This window comes from Dromiciops gliroides, chromosome 3, assembly GCF_019393635.1.
Source record: "Dromiciops gliroides isolate mDroGli1 chromosome 3, mDroGli1.pri, whole genome shotgun sequence".
Lineage (NCBI taxonomy): Eukaryota > Metazoa > Chordata > Mammalia > Microbiotheria > Microbiotheriidae > Dromiciops > Dromiciops gliroides.
The window spans coordinates 250,432,226-250,446,345 of NC_057863.1; the positions used below are offsets into that span (position 1 = coordinate 250,432,226).

General features: G+C 39.2%; 1 protein-coding gene across 1 annotated transcript in view; it reads right to left on the minus strand.

The window, feature by feature from the left end:
- INPP4A (inositol polyphosphate-4-phosphatase type I A) overlaps positions 1-14,120 on the minus strand; it is a 199,034-nt gene that overhangs the window by 80,709 nt on the left and 104,205 nt on the right. Inside the window, 1 exon segment of the mRNA XM_043990586.1 lies at positions 7,420-7,491. The gene's annotated coding sequence lies outside the window, so the exon portion shown is untranslated.

Genomic DNA, 14,120 nt, shown 5'->3' on the forward strand with positions numbered 1-14,120 from the left:
TAACCACATTAGTCCTCTCTCTGTTTCTGGAACACTCCTTCTCTGAGGTCTGTGACTCCATACATGCCTGCAATATACTCCTTCCTTAGCACCACCTCAGAGAGTCCCTTTCTTCCTTTAAGAGTTATCATCTTCTGAATAAATCTTTCCTGATTCCCCCAAATGCTAGTGTCCGCCTTCCCCAACTAACTGCTATTTAATTACTTTGTAGATATTCAAGCTGTCTATTTTTTCTATGTACTTGTCTTCCCCATTAAAATGTAAACTCATCTTGAGTAGGGAGTATCTCATTCTTTGTATTTGTAATCTCAGTACCTAGTGCAGCACCAGACACATAAATAGGTGCTTTTTAAAGACTTATTGACTGATTTATTGACTTCCACTACATCCTTTTTTTTGTTGTGATAATGATCATCAATGAAGTTTCTGTATATAAAGATTGAGGCTTTTATATTAAACTGTCAGCTTCTCTTATGTACAATTTATTTTCTAAGTAGATATATGTTAAATTTAATAGAGCAGGGGCAGCTAGATAGCACAGTGGATAGAGCACTGGCCCTGGAGTCAGGAGTACCTGAGTTCAAATCCGGCCTCAGACACTTAACACTTACTAGCTGTGTGACCCTGGGCAAGTCATTTAACCCCAATTGCCTCACTTAAAAAAAAAAGTTAATAGAGCATAAGTAAACTATTCTGTGTTTGTCTCCCTTTGCTACATTTCAAATAAAGCAATAATAAAGCACTATCCTCATAAAGATGAGAAGGGTATCAAGAGATTGCCACATATAGTTTTGGACATTCTCCCTTTCCCTTGTGAGAAAATTATTAATAACAGGGTTTGGGGGAACCTAGGGACCCCCCCACACACACACACACTCAGGGCTTCTCAGGGCCAGCCCAGAGTCAGTAGAATTGCAAAAGAAATGTAGATTGACCTTCCTTACTATCTAAAGGAAGTTAACTCACCTGGGCCGGCCCCCCAAGTCATGTCAATCAATGGACTTGAATGTTACTGGCCAATTAACTTGGATCAATGTGCGATGACCCACCTCTACCTGAGAAAGGGTAAAAATCCTTGGGGAGAAGGGGGTCGCTCTCTTCTCTTCTAGTCTCTTCTCTCTCTCTCTTGGCTAGGATTCTGGAGGAGGCAGACAAGGGTACCCCCTCACTCTCCTCTCTATCTAGTAATGTAGGGCTTCTGAACTCTAATTCTGAGCCATGTGCTCTCTCTCTTTACTAACGTTTGATATGAATAATAAATGAATAATGCCCAAACTGGTGCAATAGCCTCTAATTTAAAAGTAGTAATATATTAGAAACCCCATCTAAGTTCCTCAATAACTTACAATAGAGACAGGCACCCCCAATATATTTCAAACAACACATCCTAAAAAGACAGGTTATTTCTAAGATGGGTGATATTCTTTTTTTTTTTTTTTAGTGAGGCAATTGGGGTTAAGTGACATGCCCAGGGTCACACAAGCTAGTAAGTGTTAAGTGTCTGAGGCCGGATTTGAACTCAGGTACTCCTGAATCCAGGGCCAGTGCTCTATCCACTGCGCCACCTAGCTGCCCCTGGTGATATTCTTTTCTAGAAAAAAGAGGTATAGAATACAACTTCACAGATGGAATAAAATTGTTTTTAGAATTAGTTTTTCTTTTAAAAAACATGCCCAAGCTTGTATAAAATACGAAAATCTTTAAAAGCCCCAAACAATTGAATATGTCTCAAGAATCAAAAGGCACATTAAAGTCAATATAACTCAATTTATTTTACCATCTACAGTTATCCCTTTCACATTGCAACTTTTCCCCATCACAGTTTCAATAAATCATGGATCAGCTTGAGAAATTAAATGGAAATCTTGGGGGAATTCTGCAGAAGCTGATGGTCAACAGATGATGCAGAAAAAAATTAGGAACCCAGAAATGTATGAAATATATATACAGTATTATATACTATCAACATATTTTATCTTTTAATACCATAATAATTCAGACTTATTCTCTGGTACGAAGGGAGGGCCAAAAAATTTTACACGGATTTTCGAGATCATGGTGGTGCTGTACCCCTAAATCCTACAATGTGGAAGGAATAACTGTACTACTTACCAAGAAAGCCATTTTCATAAGGCCCACAGGATTTGGGGCTGGACAGGACTTTAGAGATTGTGTAATCTAATCCTTTCATTTTACAAATGAAGAAACTGAAAGTTAAGGAGATAAGTAGCTTACCCAGCCTTACAACTAGTAAAGATTAGAGCTGTGATTTGAACCCAGGTCTTCTAATTACAAATCTTTGCTGCTTCCTCAAATTAGCAGATTGTCCTAAAGATCACATATACATGCATGTGTCTGCATAAACATACACACACTGCTGCAGAGTGGACTAAGTACTACCCTTCAGAATGAGGAAGAGTTAGGTTAAATTTTTGCCTCAGACTCTTGTGATCCTGGACAAATCATTTACTTTCTCTTTTCCTCCCCATTTATTTAGAATTTTATTTTTTCCCCAATTACAGGTAAAAACAATTTTTAAAGTCCATTTTTAAAACTTTGTGTTCCAAATTCTCTTCCCCACTCCCTCTCTACCCTCCCTTAAGAATACAAGCAATTCAGGGGCAGCTCAGTGGCACAGTGGATAGAGCACCGGCCCTGGAGTCAGGAGGACCTGAGTTCAAATCCGGCACTTACTAGCTGTGTGACCCTGGGCAAGTCACTTAACCCCAATTGCCTCACCAAAAAAAAAATAATAATCAAACAAACAAAAAAGAATACAAGCAATTCAGTGTAAGTTATACATGTGTAGTCATGTACAACATTTCCATATTAGTCAGGTTGTGAAAGAAAACAGACAAAAAAGACTTAAGAAAAAGAAACTAAAAAAATTGTGTTTCAATCTGTATTCTGATACCATCAGTTCTTTCTCTGGAGATGGATCACATTTTTCATAAGTTCTTCAGAATTGTCTTAGATCACTGTACTGCTGAGAATAGCTAAGTCATTCACAGCTGATCATCTTACAATACTACTGTTATTTTGTATACAGTACATTTCTCTTTGCATCAGCTCCTGTAAGTCTTTCTAGGTTTTTCTGAGAGCATCCTGCTCAGCATTTCTTTTTTTTCCCCCCTGGGGCAATGAGGGTTAAGTGACTTGCCCAGGGTCACACAGCTAGCAAGTGTCAAGTATCTGATGCCGGATTTGAACTCAGGTCCTCCTGAATCTGGGGCCAGTGCTCCATCCACTGCACCATCTAGCTGCCCCCTGCTCATCATTTCTTATTAGCACAATAGTGTTCCATCATAATCTCACCCCACAATTTGTTCAGCCATTCCCTAACTGATGCACATCTCCTCAATTTTGAATTCTTTGCACCAGAAAAGGGCAGCCATAAATATTTTTTGTGCATATAGATCCTTTAATTTTTTGTATACCAACTTAGTAGTAATATTACTAGGTCAAAGAGCATGCATGGTTTTATAGCCCTTTGGCCATAGTTCCAAATTGCTCTACACAATGTTTGAAACAGTTTACAACTCCACCAACAGTGCATTAATGCCTCATTTCCCCTATATCCCCTACAACATTTGTCATTTTCCTCTGCTGTCCTATTATCCAATCTAATAGGTATGAGGTAGTACCCCAGAATTGTTTTAATTTTCATCTTTCTAATCAAAGTGAATTAGAGCATTTTTTTCATATGGTTATAGATAGCTTTGATTATTTCATCTGAAAACTCTTCATATCTTTTAATCATTTATCAATTGGGGAATGGCTCTTATTTTAATAAATTTGACTCCATTCTCTATGTGTTTGAAAAATGAGGCCTTTGTCAGACAAACTTGCTTCAAAATTTTTCCACAGTTGCTATTGCTAACTGTATTTCCCTCCATCCTATTCCCTACCCATGAAATTTATTCTATTCTCTATCTCCTTTCACCCCATCCCTCCTCAAAAGTGTTTGGCTTCTGACTGCCCCCTTCCCCAATCTGTCCTCCCTTCTATCACCCCGCCCCCCATCACCTTCCCCTCCTACTTTCCTGAAGGGTAGTATAGATTACTATACCCAATTGAATGTGTATGTTATTCCCTCTGAGTCAATTCTGATGAGTAAGGCTCACTCACTCCCCAGCACCTCCCCCATCTTTCCCTCTACTATATGTTTTTTTGTTGTTTTTTTTTAGTGAGGCAATTGGGGTTAAGTGACTTGCCCAGGGTCACACAGCTAGTAGGTGTTAAGTGTCTGAGGCTGGATTTGAACTCAGGTACTCCTGACTCCAGGGCCAGTGCTCTATCCACTGCGCCACCTAGCTGCCCCTCCCTCTACTATATGTAAAGAATTAATTGTTATTTGAGGTTTTTATGCCTCAGGAGCACTGGCCTGGGGCTCCGCAAACTGCACACTGCTCCACCCACTGGTTGTAGCCATTGCCAGGGCTCTGGCACCTCACATCATCACCACTCGCCGACGCCTACATGGGCCTGGCAAAATTATAATGATTGGAAGCCTAGTGAGGGCAGTCATGTGACTGTCAGAGCGGCCATCCCATTGGCTGGGACTGTGTGGGGTGTTTCTAGGTTTGGGGGAGGAGAATTGGGCATTCTAGGTGGAAGCTGGAGAGCGACAGGCATTCTGCTGCGTATTTTCAACTGATTCCTGGGTGGTGGTATTTTTCAGGTATTATAATTTCCCTTTCCCCATTTTATTTCCTTTCCCTTGATCCTACTGATCCTGTTTGTGGTTTTTTTTAAGTTTGTTCTTGTTAAAATAAATCTTGTTCTGTTTTGAGGGAGGCTGCCGGTTTCCTTCCTTGCCCCAATATTGCGGAGAGCTGCTTAGCTAGCACTCCCCAATTAAAAATTGGTCCCCACATATATAATCTTTTTATTGCTTCTTTTATGTGAGATATTTTACCCCATTCCACCTCTCCTTTTCCCTCTTCCCAGTGCATTCCTCTCTCCCCACTTAATTTTATATTTTTTTAAGATATCATTCCTTCATACTCAACTCATGCCAGTGCCCTCTATCTAAATATACTCCATCCACCTGCCCTAATAATGAGAAAGTTCTTATGAGTTACAAGTACCATCTTCCCATGTAGGAATATAAACAGTTTAACCTTTTAATATCCCTTGTGATTTCTTTTTTCTGTTTACCTTTTTATGCTTCTCTAGAGTCTTATATTTGAAGGTTAAAATTTCTATTCAGCTCAGGTCTTTCCATCAAGAATGCCAGAAAGTCCTCTCTTTCACGGAATTCCCATTTTCCTTCCTGAAGGCTTATATTCAGTTTTGCTGGGTAGGTGATTCTTGATTGCAATCTCAGTTCTTTTGCCCTCCAGAATATCATATTCCAAGCCCTCTAATCCCTTAATGTAGAGGCTGCTAAATCTTGTGTTATCCTGACTGTGGTTCCACAATACTTGAATTGTTTCTTTCTGGCTGTTTGCAATATTTTCTCCTTAACCTAGGAGTTCTGGAATTTGGCTCTAATATTCCTGGGAGTTTTCATTTTGCAATCGCTTTCAGGAGGTGATCGGTAGAGTCATTCAATTTCTATTTTTCCTTCTGATTCTGGAATATCAAGGCAATTTTCCTTGACAATTTCTTGGAAGAAGATAATGTCTAGGTAGTCCAATAATTTTCAAATGATCTCTCCTGAATCTATTTTCTAAGTCAGTTGTTTTTCCAATGTGATATTTTACATTGTCTTCTATTTTTTCATTCTTTTGGTTTTGAGAAAAATTAATGTTTTAAATTAAAAATTAATTTTTAAAAAAGGATAGTTATATCTTTTCAGAGACTTCCCAAATTTATTTCTCATGTCTCTGTCTTTCTAATTATCTAGGAGATAAACATGGCCAACTGCCTCTAGGATATCTTTTTTTTTTTTTATGAGATATTTTATTTTTTCCGTTACATGTAAAGATAGTTCTCAACTTTTGTTTATACATGCTTTACAATTTCAGATTTTTCTCCCTCCCTCCCCTCCCTCCCCCCTCCCCTAGACAGCAGGTAATCTGATATAGGTTATATCTATATATCTCTATACATATACATATATATATATATACACACACATATATATACACATAATAACATTAATCCTATTTCTGCATTAATCCTCTAGGATATCTTTACCAGGATGTCTCACTGGCATTGCAAACTCAACAATGTCCAAAATTCATTTTATCATCACCCCATGTACCTAATCCTTGGGTTATCTCTGACTTTCCCCTCTCCTTCACCTCTCATACCTCCTCAGATACCTAGTATTTTGTCACCTGGACCTCTGTAATCTTTTACATATAATCCCCTCCTCCTAATACTACCACCCTAATACAAGCTTTCATTACCATTCCTCTGGCTACTACAGGAGCCTCCTAACAGGTCCTCCTGCTTTCATCCTTTCCCTATGCTCCTTAAATCCAATATTCATATGATAACTAATCTTCTATATGTATAGATCTAGTCATGACACTCTCCTCTACTCAAAAATTTTCAGTGGTTCCCTATGGTTTCCTGACTAAAGTTGAAACCCCTTTCACTGGAATTCAAGACTATCCACAAGTTGGTGCTACCCTAGCTTTTCTCACCTTAAGTCATGTTTCACTTTAACATTTATTCTATGCTAATTAAACTGGACTAAATAATAATAATAACTAGCAGTTGTATATCACTTTAAGGATGACAAAGTGCTTTACAAATATTATTTTACCTTTACCATAAGACTGAGAAGTAGTTGCTAGTATCATCCCCATTTTGCAGATGAGAAAACTGAGGAAAACAGTGGCTAAGTGACTTGTCCAGGATCACACAGCAAGTAAATGTATGAGACCAAGTTTCAGCTGTGGTCTTCCTAATTCCATCATACTATACCTGTCTGTACTATTTACTGTTCCCTGAACATGTCCTGTGTTTTCTAACTTCAGTGTCTTCACTCAGATTCTTAGTTTTTTCTAGAATAGTCCCTCTTTCCCTTTTTGTCTACTGAATTCCTCATACCCTAAAAAGTACAAATCAAATGCCACTCACTTCTACAATGAAGCCTTCCATAGTCCCTCAGGTCAGATAGTTATAAACAGCAATTCATTTATACCTCTCTACTACCTTTATTATGTATTAGTCTGTATTAAGGTTATGTACATATTTGGCTTATCCCCACACTAGACTAGAAGCTTCAACACAGCAGGGGTCACATGTTACCTAAATTTTTTATCACTCACTCCAAGTACTGTGTATGATGTATTGCACACAGCAGGCACTTACTAAATGTCTGCTGAATTAAACAAAAAATTTGGCTATTTCCACTCCTATATCTTCAGAGTTTCTCTCAATTTACACAAATCAATGGCAATACCAGTAAGGGTATTTTTGTTATCATTGCATGGTAATTTGTATACTAATTATACTTACAGAAAGTTGTTTTTCTTCAGGAGAGGAGAGACAGGCTGCATTTTTATAGAAGCTGATTCGATTTCATCACATCTAAAAATAAAGAGATACAACAGGTATTTGGCTAAATGTGAATACACAGAGTTTACAGATACCACAGAGAAAGCTCACATTATAATTTTCAAGGCTGGAATTGTGGCAAAGCAAAATAGTACTCTGAGCTCTGTTCCACAACCATTCTATATCTTAATCCAAGCTTTTAGCTTCAACAACAAAGGCCCACCTGCTAGAGGCTGGGAACCCACTGTTCCCTCTAACTCCAGGGTTTAGTCTGGCCCTGAAGCCACGTTGGCACAGCCCAAGCAAGATTGTTTTGGGCTCAGGCCTGCCTTTGGTCTAGTCTCCCCAGAAAATGAGTTCAGTTCCTAGGCTGTTTTGGGGGTTCCACTACTCAAAGTGTATCTCACTCAGAGAGGCAGACAAGGAAGACAGGTAACAGGAGTTCCTCCTTCCCTCAGGTCTTTTTCAAAATCTTAGCAGGAAATCAGCCAGAGAATGACCTCATTACTCTGCTACTATTTAAAAGGAATTTGTAGCACACACCCTCACACATTCCACACCATATTCTCTAGGCACCATAGGAAGCTATAGGAAATACCTTTTTCTTCTCTCTTATATCTTTCCCTTGGACTCTTTATATCCACAGGATAACCCTTGACCACTACTGAGTCATTCTCAGTAGGGTAAAGAAGTGGCCAGTAAGTCCACAAATTTGGAATAATAGGACTCGTATTACCCAACAGACCAGGCTATATCTTTATCGTTAACATTCCACCTTCCTACCCTGACTAGCTAGAACTCATTATCTCTCTATCCACATCTTGACTTCCCTATTTCTGTCTATAGGGTCTTCATTCTTAACAGGTATCCTGGCTCAAAAAGTCATTTTTCATTTTTGAATGCCCTTTTCTCCCTTGTTTCCAACCAATTAATTACTAAATCCTATATTTTACCCCAATGTTCCCTCACAATATCATTCCTAGTTCAGGTCCTTATGTAGAAAGCATGCTAACCACCTAGCTTACCTACTATTATGATAAAAGAGCTTTAGAAAATCTTCAAGTGCTATATAAATACGAGTTATCAATATTGTGTTACCTATTCTAATTGGTCTTCCTGCCTCTTCCAATATGCCCTATAGTAACCTTCTTCATGTAGAACTCAGATATTATTTCTTGTTTGTAAACTTCCAAAAGTAATTCTTTCACCTAGCCTTTAAGGCATTCCATTATATAGTTCCAACATCCTTTTCTAAACTTATGTTACACTACCATATATATATATATATATATGGCATGATCTTTACCAGCTGGATTACTTAGCCTATCCTTTTCCTCTTCCATGAATTTGATCATGGCGCTCTATACAACAAGATAGATGACTCGAGGGCACACATTCTTTGAGTTTGGGGAGGTACCTTGAGGCACTACACATGTGATTAATAAATATTTTTAACTGAATGAGAGGGCTATTTCTTTTTTTTGTTTGTTTGTTTTGGGGGTTTTGTTTTGTTTTGACCGGGCAATGGGGGTTAAGTAACTTGCCCAGGGTCACACAGCTAGTAAGTGTCAAGTGCCTCAGGCCGGATTTGAACTCAGGTCCTCCTGAATCCAGGTCCAGTGTTTTATCCACTGCACCACCTAGCTGCCCCCTGAGAGGGCTATTTCTAACCATGTTCAGTATACATCTGAAATATTCCTTTACTCCCCTCCCCTACATATTTAGAAAGGAAGACATTTTGCTGACTTTCCAGGACAAAAACATGACTAGAGTAACAACTCTTTTAAGAGGTAATATTTGAAAGACTAATTTTAATGAGACTGATGTTATTGGGGGCATTTAATTGAAAAGTATATTTCAGGCCACTTCATTATCTAACCCCCAGTACACAAAGATAATTTTCACTGACAAATTAGATTGCACTTTACTTCTAAGTCTCATTAATATAAGTTAATTCACCAAGAACTGTTCTATTCCCAAGGTCCTTTTTCCCTACTAAAAGTCCTAGTGATTACTCATTTGAAGACCAGTTCTCATTAGAGAGGGGAAAAAAAAACCCTTTTTTTAAAAAAGGGGACAGCATGTGGCTGTGAGACCAATTGCTCCCCTTTCTTATCTACCCTCAGAGACCTGATAACTCTGTGTGCTGCCTGCTGATAGGAAGCAATAGTACAATCTGACATGATTTCCTGATGGTAAGGTCACGGAACCCCAAGAGACTTTACTTCTATTTTCCATTAAAAAAAAAGACAAATCACAGCTTACTGAACCTCAGAAGTATTCTCTCACAGTGCACCCTCTTCTACACACATTCATCTAGTTATCTGGTGGTACTCAGAGCAGCAAGAGGAGAGAGGAGAAATGTACCCAATAGAGGCTCATGCAATTACTAGTGTTTGCAACTGTACAAAGTAACTAAAAGAATCTGTTGCTAGGAAGACTCTACTGGTCCTTAGGATAGGATCACAGGGCTCTGAAGCTGGAAGGGTCCTTGGATATCACCCCATCCACTCCTACTCATTTTATAGGTAAAGGAACTAAGATCAAGAGGGGAAAAGTGACCTGTATACATAGTAAGTGCTTAATAAATGTTGAAACTCAATGAGAGATGGGGCAGCTAGGTGGCACAGTGGATAAAGCACCGGCCCTGGATTCAGGAGGACCTGAGTTCAAATCCGGTCTCAGACACTTGACACTAGCTGTGTGACCCTGGGCAAGTCACTTAACCCACATTGCCTTGGGGGGGAAAAAAAAGTCAATGAGAGATGAAACAACCAATCCTATCCCCAACCATAAAATCAAACTATCACAGATTTTGAGATGGAAGGGAACTTAGAGGAACAGATGTGGAAACTGAGGCCCAAAGAACTGAAGTGATTTGCCCAATGTCACTCAGACACCAGTTTAAAAAATGTGTTTCTTAAGCATTGCTGACAAATAGCAAAACAGATTCATCAGGAGCTTCATAGCATTGTAACTCTCAGAGTTTGAAGGAACCTTGGCTAATCTAACTTGTACCCAAACAAGGAAGTTCCTCTTAAATATCTGAGCCTTCCAATTCATCACGTATTGAGGCAATCCATTCTACATTAGGAAAGTTTTAACTGTTAGCAAGTGTCTTCTTGTTGTTCAGTCATTTCAGTCCTGTTTGACTCTTCATCACCCCATTTGGGGTTTTCTTGGCAAAAATATTGGAGGGGTTTGTCATTTCCATCTCCAGCTCATTTTACAGATGAGGAAACTGAAGGAAAGAGGGTTAAGTGACTTGCTCAGGGTCACACAGCTAGTGTCTAAAGCCAGATTTTAACTCAGGGCCGGCGCTGTACTGGATTTTTTCAAAGCCTCCTAAAGGTTTCTGAGCTGGCTCTGCTATCCACAGACCCTTAGAATTATTATGGAACATGTTATTGCCTGACCATTTCCAGAAAGCCCTTTTCAAAACAAAGAATAGATTTATGATCTATTGGTGATCCCAAGTGAGGGGAAGAAATAGCTGCCAAAAAATGATTTACTTTGCTGACTGCCTTTCTCTGACTTCTGTGGAGAAAAGCCAGCAGGGGAATCAATGCATCATTGCAGTCCAGGGAATTGTGGCTTTTGACATACCATCATGGATATTGTCACATCTACCTTATAAATTAGTCTGGCCAACATCCTTACGCATTTTAATACTGCAATGTGCTCTAAAATAAATGAAGATCCCTTTGTGTGTGGACCTGCTACATTTAAAAAACAAATGCTAAGTTTTTTTAAAGTCCAACAACAGGAAAAAAAAATTATCCAAAAACCGTGTGGCACAGAATGCAGTTGACATATGAGAAAAATCATCTATTTTAGGTTTTCATCTTTTTCTTTTTCTTTTTTTTTTTTTTTGTGGGGCAATGAGGGTTAAGTGATTTGCCCAGGGTCACACAACTAGTAAGTGTCAAGTGTCTGAGGCCATATTTGAACTCAGGTCCTCCTGAATCCAGGGCCGGTGCTTTATCCACTGCACCGCCTAGCTGCCCCATCATTATTATTATTTTTTTAATTATTAAGCAGCTAACTGTATAGGAAGCTATCTTAGGTGTTGTACAAAGTGAGAAATCATTCATGGTAACTCATATTCAGAACTTTAGGATATAAAAAGCACTTTACTAACAGCAACACTGACAGGTAAATAGTTCAAATATTATACATTTTGTTGTACAGATGAGAAAATGAAAGTTCACAGAAATAAAGGAACTGGACTATGGATTCCACTTAATAAATATATCTGAAACAAATATAATATCTTTACTATTATACAGTTATATAGATATCCATATATCTATATATCCATGTATCATATCCATACCTGGAGCCCATAATTTCTGACTACGAGTCTAAGAGCTAACTAAATCCACTGTACCAGAGGTGCCCATTACAGAGGCCTATGAAATCCTTAAAATAAATTACAAAGTAATGGGGAGGGAGGCAGCTAGGTGGCGCAGTGGATAAAGGACTGGACCTAGATTCAGAAGGACCTGAGTTCAAATCAGACCTCAGACACTTGACACTAGCTGTGTGATTCTGGGCAAATCATTTAACCCTCATTGCCCTGCAAAAACAAAAACAAACAAAAACAACAAAAAACCAAAGTAACTGGGGAGGATTGGGCCATATGAGCAACAAGATGGTGAACTAGACAGTTTCACTGATCCCCAAGACCTTTCAAACCTCTCCAAAACAAAAATTATACCCCAAAGATAAAGCAACTTCAGCTATCTCCATGATCTAGGACACCCAGAATACAAAAGACGGTGAAAAATTTTTAAAAGAAAAGAAAAAACTCAGAAACTGGAGCTCAGTGACCCTGACCTCACTCACTACCAGCAGGAAAGCGGCACTAGCAGACGCAATGTTATAACACAGACTTACATCAAGACTCACCCCTACACTCTGGTTTCCCCTTTGTCTGTCCAGTGCTGTGGAGACACCAGTTCCAGGCTGTGGAAGTTTGCTCAGGGCTATAAAGCCGGCTTGGCCACAGCCTGTCAGGAGTGAAAGCCTGCCAGGGGCTACAACCCAGAAACACCAGTGCTGCAAAGCTCTGAATTTCTGGTGCCAGGGAAAACAGGCTCTGAACTGCTGGTACCAGATTAGAGAACTGAGGAACAGAGGAGTGTAAAAGGTCATCAGGACAGGATACTGTGTGGCGGTTCGGGGAAGGATAAAACCCTCTACCAGGCTTGAATGAAAGAGCACACCATCTAGCTACAGCCAGTTCTGACCACTCAATAGTTCAGATAAGAGATAATGAGAACTGGGGTAAAGGTGCTTGTGGTGTGAATAAAGAGAAGGGCACATGTGAAAGATGTTTTGGAGATAAAACTTGATGTACCCTGGACCCCTCCCCTCCTTTGGCAGTCTGCTGAAGCCTGTAGACCCCTTCTCAGAATAATGCTTTTAGGGGGCAGCTAGGTGGTACAGTGGATAAAGCACTGGCCCTGGATTCAGGAGTACCTGAGTTCAAATCCAGCCTCAGACACTTGACACTTACTAGCTCTGTGACCCTGGGCAAGTCACTTAACCCCCATTGCACCACCAAAGGAAAAAAAAAAGAAGAATACTTTTAAATGAATAAAATACACAATGTTACAAAGGAAACCATTTATATTGAAATGCAGTTGTCAAAATATTAAGAAAACAAGTTCACAAACCCCAGGTTAAGAATTTTGTTCTAGGGGGCAGGTAGGTGGCACAGTAGATAAAGCACCGGCCTTGAATTCAGGGGGACCTGAGTTCAAATCTGGCCTCAAACACTTGACACTTACTAGCTGTGTGATCCTGGGTAAGTCACTTAACTTTCACTGCCCTGCAAAAAAAAAAAATAATAATAATAATAATAAAGAACCTGTGTTCTAAATCTTACAACATCATTTAAGTACCAATGTCCATGTAAGTCTCCCTTATATATGCATATCTGTATGTGTGTGTAACTCTCTTTGATTATCATTTACTCTGTCATTGGTAATATGTATAGCCTATTTACACTTCAAAGGTGGCTCTTCATTTCCCTTTGGGTATATGCAACTTTTACTGCTCAAAGATTGTGATTTCCTATGATTCCCAATCATAAAATATCACTAGAACATTAGTATGTTTTTTGTTTTTTTATTTGGCCTGGCAATGAGGGTTAAGTGACTTGCCCAGGGTCACACAGCTAGTAAGTGTCAAGTGTCTGAGGCTGGATTTGAACTCAGGTACTCCTGAATCCAGGGCCAGTGCTCTATCCACTGCGCCATCTAGCTGCCCCCTAGAACATTAGTATTAACATGAGGGAATGGGGGGGCGGGGCTTGTTTCAGGGAGGAATGTGGGATCACAGAAAGCAATCCACTATATCTAAATGCAATCCAAGCAACCTTCTTCTCCTTATCCAGTTCTGGGCTTAGAATGAAAGTAGCCACTAATTATAGCATGCTATTAAACACAGAATCTTAAATTCTATGAATGAATAAATAGTAACCTTATGTTATCTCAGAGAGAATGAAACAATTTTCTAGTAGAAAAGATATACAAGTAACACAAGGGATGATATAAACAGTTACCTCACAATAGAAAACAAAGAAGGAGTGTCATCATGCCTATAACTCCCTACTTTCACGGACAGCCAAGAGCAAATTTGTTGAGATGTCTGTA